This window comes from Amphiura filiformis, chromosome 17 (assembly GCF_039555335.1).
Source record: "Amphiura filiformis chromosome 17, Afil_fr2py, whole genome shotgun sequence".
Lineage (NCBI taxonomy): Eukaryota > Metazoa > Echinodermata > Ophiuroidea > Amphilepidida > Amphiuridae > Amphiura > Amphiura filiformis.
The window spans coordinates 56,363,835-56,372,589 of NC_092644.1; the positions used below are offsets into that span (position 1 = coordinate 56,363,835).

Below are 8,755 nucleotides of genomic sequence, written 5' to 3' on the forward strand. Positions count from 1 at the left end.
TTGCTTTGCGATGCGGTGCGTTGCCACACTGCATCGTACTGCAAACTACTGCATTGCGATATCGCAATAAAGATAAAATACATTTTAACTTGGAAATGCGACGAGTTGCGTTGAGTTGCGGCAAAAGTAATCGATATATTGGCATCGCAAAGCAACACATCGCAAATGCGGTGGTAGTATGAACAGACCTGGATTGCACAGTTTATCACCTAAAGTGTTAATGTCACTATGAGAATTCTTGAAGATATTCATCAGGACTGTTCATGATAAACTGGTATTTGTAATTTCTTACAACTAGTCCAAAGATTTCCACTTACTTGCAAACGTTTAGAAAAATGACAATTTTCTTTATCGATGCTATTGTTGCAATGACGATCTGTGTACAGCTGATGATTTCTGCTGCTTGGCAAACGGAGTTGCCAGTTGATTTTCACTTATCAGATCGTCAAAGACGTGACTCAAGTTGTATTGCCCTCGTCTCTGTTCATGGTATTGCCCCGCTTTCTGATGGTGATCGCCTCCTGGCAATACCATGAACAGAGACGAGGGGCAATACAACTTGAGTCACGTCTTTGACGATCTGATAAGTGAAAAATCAACTGGCAACTCCCTTGCCAAGCAGCAGAAATCATCAGTTGTACACAGATCGTCATTGCAACAATAGCATCGATAAAGAAAACTGTCAGTTTTCAAACGCCTCAAATAAGTGGAAATCTTTGACTAGTTGTAAGAAATTACAAATACCAGTTCACTATGAGAATGATCCTAATCAATATATTTAAGGTGTTCTGGTTTGCCACATCACTGATAATCTCTTGAAGCACTTAACCCCATGGGCACAACCGACCAAATTATCTAACTCTAAGAACTTTTTGATTGGTTATGAAGAAAGCTATATCATGCATTGGGCCAATCATAGATGTGGTAAGAATAGTGAGTATGGCTGAAGGGGATTAAGCTTAAAATTGGTCATAGATCTAAAAGCAATATTTTGATTGGTTAATCAGATGATTATATCATGTAAATTAACCAATCAGAAGCTCTGTAAGAAATTTGGTTGGTATTTTGACTTGTCATGAATCAAGTATTATACTGAGATTGCTATTGACTTTACAATTGTTTTTGGAAGAATTTGTAAAGTATGTGGATATGGTGACAAAATCCTATTTATTATTATAACAATATTATGACAACTCAAAGCTGCACTTGTATGTCAAATAGTCACAAACACACAATTTGGTGTATAACTTGATATTTTCAGTCACAAAATTCCCGGGGAATTAAATTGATTGAGAGATTACAATTTCTTATGCTAATGCTTACTTCTGTGTGAGAGTGTAGCCTAATGGTTAGTGTACTCACCTTTGATGCACGAGGTCCTGGGTTCAATTCCTGGCTGTGGCAACTTGCTGGGGTATTGAACTTAGGAGAGACTTCCCTTGTCCTCGTGATGCATTTAGAATTGGGTACCAGATGTTCAGGTGTTAGTTCTGTTAACCTGGAACTGTCACAATCTGCCGTGATTCTGATTAAATATTCACAATCTAAGCATGGACATTGACATGCACTACGGTCACATGCATGGAGGATGTAAACTGGTTATGCTCAATACATCACTTGCTTTGGGGTGTTATACACATGGGATATACGTATAAATTTAGTATTTGTTCTGTGCAGACATGAGTTAAATTGATCTCAAAGTGATTTTAAATGATTTAACTGGTGTATGTGTAGAAGTAAGCCTTGGTGTAAGAAATCACCATCTCTCTAAACAACACTACCCTACTGTTGCAAGGCTATACTTCTCATACATACATACAGTACCTGTAAGCAGTGCTATGAATAAGCCAAAATCTTCTAGGGCCATTTGGGGATTTAAAATCTACAGGTCCTCATCAATTTTTTAGCCGGAACACACATTTTGAAATGTTAATGTTACTTTGGTCCATATTTTGTGACACTTTGTAAGACGACTTGTAAATCAACAACAGGTGGCCAGCAAACTCAAAAATGGTCTTACCATGTAATAAATGTGTTATAAACATTTTTGGTTTTATTCAAAATGTTTTAATAATAATTAAATGTCAGGTTATATTAATGTCATGAAAACGTTTTTAAAACAACATTTTAAAAATGTGAAAATGTTATCAAATATTTTTGGCAAACATTTTGTCATCACTTAAATAACATTACGGCAGAATATTACCCTTTATATAACCCAACACTTTTTCTGTTTAATGTTTTGAATTTGTTGGGTAATGCCAAAGCATAGATTTTGGCTTTAGTGACAAAATTGGAAGGCCCGCAGCGATTTTCTACTGGCCCCGGCCAGGGCCCACCTAATTTCTAACACTGCCCGTAACACAGTAGTAAAGTATGTTAAGTATCTGAGCTGAAATGAGGGTAAATGTCTCATTTAAGACCATCACAAACTCTAACCCCTCACTCTAACTTGATCCCTGACCCTAACCCCTCACCCTAATAAGCTTATGGTGATGTTCTGTCTTAAATGATTCATCTATCGAAATGAGGGTATAAGTTTGGTATATTGATGAAATGGCAAGTACTCTGCTCTTCATATGTAATCCCATTGTAAGCACTTTGTAAATATTTGTACATGGAAGAGGACACTTTATAATATTATACTGTATCTTTTGCATCATCACATTGAGTGTATAATGCAAGTAAAATAACTATTTTATTCCAACAGGAAAGTAAAATCATTAGATATTCAATATTGAAATGAAATAGTATTGTAATTTACAAGTATATTAATGTTATATAATTGCAGGTGTTTTTGTCAGGATTAGAAATCAAATTATGAATTTTGACCATCTGAGCCACCCTAATTATGGCCTGGATACGGTCACTTTTTTTTTTTACCATATGGGCTTTATTACCCCTATCACCCTGAGGTAGGTTAAGTCAGAGCTGCCCTATGTGTAACTCCTCCTTGCCTGCTGAAGGGGACGCACCCAGTTTTTTGTTTTGTTTTGTTTTGTGGAGTCCTACAGGAATTAAAGTTGTTTTATTTTGTTCGTGTTTGTTTTTAGCCTTATGGTTCGGCAGTAACGTGGAAATGTTTGGATTTGCCCAAGTCATTCTCAACGTAATTAATACCCTCAAATTATTATCAGGGATATTAACCCTATAACCCTGACTTTGGGTTCATGGCTCACCATAAGTAAGAGTTAAAGGGTTAATATCCCTGGTCAACATGACACAGGAGATTTGTTAAGATCTTTCAAGATCATTTGGTACTATACTTTAAAAATGAATGTACACCCAAAAAATGTTTGAAACAATACAGAAACTGTACTATGAAATAGTGCAGTTGTACAGAGCTACCATCTATGGACTAATGGGATCATGGTCATCTGAAAGCAATGATATGTAATAAATATGATGTCTTCAATGTGCAAATAAATATCAATTTATGTATTTAAAAACGGATTGGTTTGTTAATGAATTCTTCTATGAGTGTTGAAAGTTTGTATTAATAGGAAATTAGACATCGATACATTAGATCCCTATGCCAGGTTGACATAGGCTCTCGATCTATATCCTAGGCCGTTGGAGCAATGTGGTGATGGCTACTTCGACGCATGTTTTCCACAATTCTCTGTCATCTGCTGTTCTAATGAATGAACTGGTAGAAGTCCATCCCTGTCCAGACTTGAAGTTATTGATCCATGTTTTCATTGGTCTACCTCTCTTTTTTATGAGCGTATCTAAAGCCAGCAGAAGAACAGTCTATATTTGGCATATAATCCCCTGTTTCTTTTCTTACATGGAATAAATCGTATACCTAAATCAACAAATCGTCGTCCGTATTCCATAGTGGCGTATAGTGGGCGCCCTGAATAAACAACTTTTCGAGAAAATCGGGTTTGAAGAAATGCCAATTTAAAATCGAGTTGTGTAAATCAGACATTCATTATATTTTGTAAATGATGTGAAATTTCTGTAGTAAACTAAATAGATTTTATTGTTATATATTTTTCAAAAGAAATAAATACATACTATTGCTGGCAAACTGAAAATAAAACTATACGTCACTATGGAAAACAAACAAAACGCAATACCCTAACCTAACGTTAACAGACGCCACCTCGGTCGCCGTGTAATCCCTATGGCGTTACTTTTAAATCGTTAAGTATTCCATAGTGGCGTATAGGTCCGATCTGACGTCACGCACTATGACATACGATGTTTTTCATTTTTGCCGATATTTCATAATTATAAAATGTGTATAAAAAGTGGCGTATGGTCGATACGCCACTATGGAATACAAAAATGTCACTTTGTAACTATATCGCCACATTTAATTAATTAATTACTAATTAATTAGCTAATTATGACTGATGAGACTTCGAAAAAATGAAAGAGAACATCATTAAAAACATATGTGCCAATTTTCAAAAAAATGACCAAAAATCACTATACGCCACTATGGAATACAGCCGACGAAATGACATGTGATGTCAGTTTTATCCACTGCCTTTAATTTATTTCCTCTCTTACTCCATCCATCCCTCCCTGCAGAATGGTATCAGTCAGGCTATTCTTCCATCGGATCACACGACCAATCCCAGGGGCCAAACCAAAGTTGCTTCCTTTTCACAACTGAGATAAGATGTTCCTGTTAGCTTTCCATCGGTCCCCTTACTTTCTCGTTTGTGGTATGTGAAGTGTAACAGACCTTGAGGAGCCACAGCATACAGTTGATCAATTTAAGATCTTGATCCAAATTTACCTCTGGTGTCATGCCATGTTGAATAAGCATCCATTCACACTTTCACAATCCAATCACCTGTGTTTAAACTTAAGGGATCTAAAATGAGCGTTTATTGCGTTTCGACAGTATCTTTTGTGGGACATGAGAGCACCTCAGACCTATCGAATTGCATTCTGAATACGAAGCATTTCTTTCTGATATCAAATAATTTTCATTTTTTGAAAATCACAATATAATACAAATTTTATGACAAATTATAAAAATTTGATATTTTTCAAATTTTTGATATATAACAGTCCTTGAAGTAAGCTATATAAATGTAATGACATATTCTTAAAGTGTATGTAGCAGGGAGGAAAAGCCGACGATCAATTGAAAATTTTGACCTTTCATATTGAAGATATGGATTTTTTTCCCAAAAGACATATTTTTTGGGTGTTTTGGGGAAAAAAAATCCATATCTTCAATACGAAAGGTCAAAATTTTCAATTGATCGTCGGTTTTTCATCCCACCTACATACACTTTAAAGTATAAATCATCAGATGTATAAAGTTTACTCCAAGTGCTGTTAAATATCAAAATATCAATTTTAATGATTTGCCATAAAATGTGTATTAAATTGCGAATTTCAAAAATCAAAATTATTTGATATCAGAATGACATTCTTCGTATTCAGAATGCAATTGATATGTCTGATGTGCTCTAATGTCCCACAATAAATACTGTCCAAACGTTCATACCCCAGCCCTTAATGGAATGTCTTTCGTACCACAAAGGTCAAATGTTGACCTTCACAGTGATCAACAACGCGACGTCAAAATATTATGATTTTGACGAGAGGTGTCAAACTGTTCGTTCTGATAGAACAAATCAAATAAAGAAAAGTTTGCACTATCTAGGAGTGTCACTAATAAAACAGCAAACTAGGTCAACCTATTTTGTACTGTTAACTTAGCAAGGAAACATTTTAACCTATTTTGCCGCATTACCTAGGTAACGATTATACTGGATAGTGCAAAGTATTCTTTATTTTTACGTTGTTGACCCCTGTAGAGGTGAGCATTTGACTTTTTGGTAATAACTCAAGAACGGTGCATCGATAGGTTAAACTATACATTATCTTAATCCTTATGACTAGAAGAATACATTGTAAACTTTTTAACATGATTAGTTAGTACAAAGTTCAATGACCTCTAGCAGAGTTATTGCCGGGTTATGGAAAGTCTAACCATTTTGGTAAGTACAACGTACATATTATATTAATGATATATAGGCTATATTGTGTATTATTCAGTACACTTCATCCATAGGCATTCATGCCTTCATGCATTTCCGCCATCCCTGGGACTCATAACGCATAACCTGGAACCCCAACCTCCATAATCCTATCCCCGGGAATCCCTAACACCGAGACCCATGACCGCCCTTGGGACCATAACCCCCGTCTTTGGTAGGCCCCTTCCCCTACCTGGAACACCATATCCGGTTCCCCTAATATCCAGTTACCCAATGCCCTGTACCCCTTACCCGGATCCTGGTACACATTACCCCAACCCTGGGACCCTTAACTCCATTCCCATTACCCCTAGTACACTATTTCCTGGGACCTCAAAACACCAACTATGGGACCTTTAACCCCTCCTTGGGAACCCTTAACTCCGTCACCGAGACCCATGACCCGTCCCTGGGTCCCTGATCTCATATTCGGTACATGTAACCCCACATCCGGTTCCCCTTACCCAATGCCCGGTACCCCCTTACCATGTTCCTAATACCCATAACCCCACTCCATTCCGAGTACCCCTTGCCCTATATCCCTGTATCTCTAACCCCAACTATAGAACTTTAACTCCATTCCTGGATGGAAACCTTAACTCCATCCCGGAGACTCATGACCCGTCCTAGGGACCTTTGGTAACTGTAACCCCACATCCATCCAGTTCCCCTTACCCAATTCCCGGCACCCCTTTACCCTGTTGCTAGTACCCATTACCCCAACCCTGGGATTCCTAACTCCATCCCCAGTACCCCTTACCCAATCCCTACACCTCTAACACCAACTATGGGACCTTTAACTCCATTCCTGGAACCCCTAATTATGTCCCCGAGACCCATGACCCATCCCTGGGACTATAACCCCATCTTCGGTACCTGTAACCCCACATCCGAGTTCCGACTGATTTTGCTTGATCGCATCACGTTTTATCGTGTACAGGGTGCCCCCCCCCCAAAAAAAGAGTACCCTCATTGCATGCACCCTCTTTTTCGAACCCGGGACCTCATGCACTAAAGGGAAGTACCCTAACCATTGCGCCACGCTCTCCCGATACTTGCGAATGAAGCAGTAATACGTTTGCGATCTTGGATTTTACCCCAAATAAGGAAGAAATCAAGTGGTGTGAGGTCTGGTGATCTTCCGCGCAAGCCACTCCAAGCTACTTCACAGCATGACCCATCCCAACCACTCCGTTTGCTATCCTTGGACAGAGTGAAAAACGGGTACTTTTTCCTTAAAAGGGCATATCTTCAAAAGTTGTGAGCCGATTGAAATAATTGTGTTGGTTTATCAAAGCTAATGATTGAAGGTTTCTTAACATATCAAAATATATTTTATTAATATTTCAGAAATAGGAGAAAAAGAGAGTGCAATGAGGGTTCTCTTTTTTTGGGGGGGGACACCCTGTATAATAATTGATCATTTTGTGTGATGCACCAGCGCCAGGAGAGACAACCTTATTAAATATGAATTGATCATTTTCTGTGAATGCACCGGCGCCAGGAAAAACAACCTTGTTATATATGAGTTGATCATTTTGTGAGATGCCCCAGCGCCAGGAAAGAAACCTTATTAAATATGAATTGATCATATAAAAAAACATTCATATTAAATATTAAAAATTAAAAAGACAGCCTTATTAAATATGAATTGGTCATTTTGTGTGATGCACCAGCGCCAGGAAAGACAACCTTATTAAATATGAATTGATCATTTTGTGTGATGCACCAGCGCCAGGAAAGACAACCTTATTAAATATGAATTGATCATTTTGTGTGATGCACCAGCGCCAGGAAAGACAACCTTATTAAATATGAATTGATCATTTTCTGTGAATGCACCGGCGCCAGGAAAAAAAACCTTGTTATATATGAATTGATCATTTTGTGTGATGCCCCAGCGCCAGGAAAGAAACCTTATTAAATATGAATTGATCATTTTGTGTGATGCACCAGCGCCGGGAAAGACAACCCTATTAAATATGAATTAATCATTTTGTGTGATGCACCAGCGCCAGGAAAGACAACCTTATTAAATATGAATTGATCATTTTGTGTGATGCACCAGCGCCGGGAAAGACAACCCTATTAAATATGAATTAATCATTTTGTGTGATGAACCAGCGCCAGGAAAGACAACCTTATTAAATATGAATTGATCATTTTGTGTGATGCACCAGCGCCAGGAAAGACAACCTTATTAAACATGAATTGATCATTTTGTGTGATGCACCAGCGCCGGGAAAGATAACCTTATTAAATATGAATTGATAATTTTGTGTGATGCACCAGCGCCGGGAAAGACAACCTTATTAAACATGAATTGATCATTTTGTGTGATGCACCAGCGCCGGGAAAGATAACCTTATTAAATATGAATTGATCATTTTGTGTGATGCACCAGCGCCATGAAAGACAACCTTATTAAATATGAATTGATCATTTTGTGTGATGCCCCAGCGCCAGGAAAGACAACCTTATTAAATATGAATTGATCATTTTGTGTAATGCACCAGCGCCAGGAAAGACAACCTTATTAAATATGAATTGATCATTTTGTGTGATGCCCCAGCGCCAGGAAAGACAACCTTATTAAATATGAATTGATCATTTTGTGTGATGCCCCAGCGCCAGGAAAGACAACCTTATTAAATATGAATTGATCATTTTGTGTGATGCACCAGCGCCAGGAAAGACAACCTTATTAAATATGAATTGATCGTTTTGTGTGATGCACCAGC

General features: G+C 37.7%; 1 long non-coding RNA gene across 1 annotated transcript; it reads left to right on the plus strand.

Moving 5' to 3' along the window:
* LOC140138029 (uncharacterized) lies at positions 1-3,453 on the plus strand. Its single transcript, XR_011856937.1, has 2 exons — positions 1-222; positions 748-3,453. It is a non-coding gene; the product is annotated as an uncharacterized lncRNA (long non-coding RNA).
* The last annotated feature ends 5,302 nt before the right edge of the window (positions 3,454-8,755 follow it).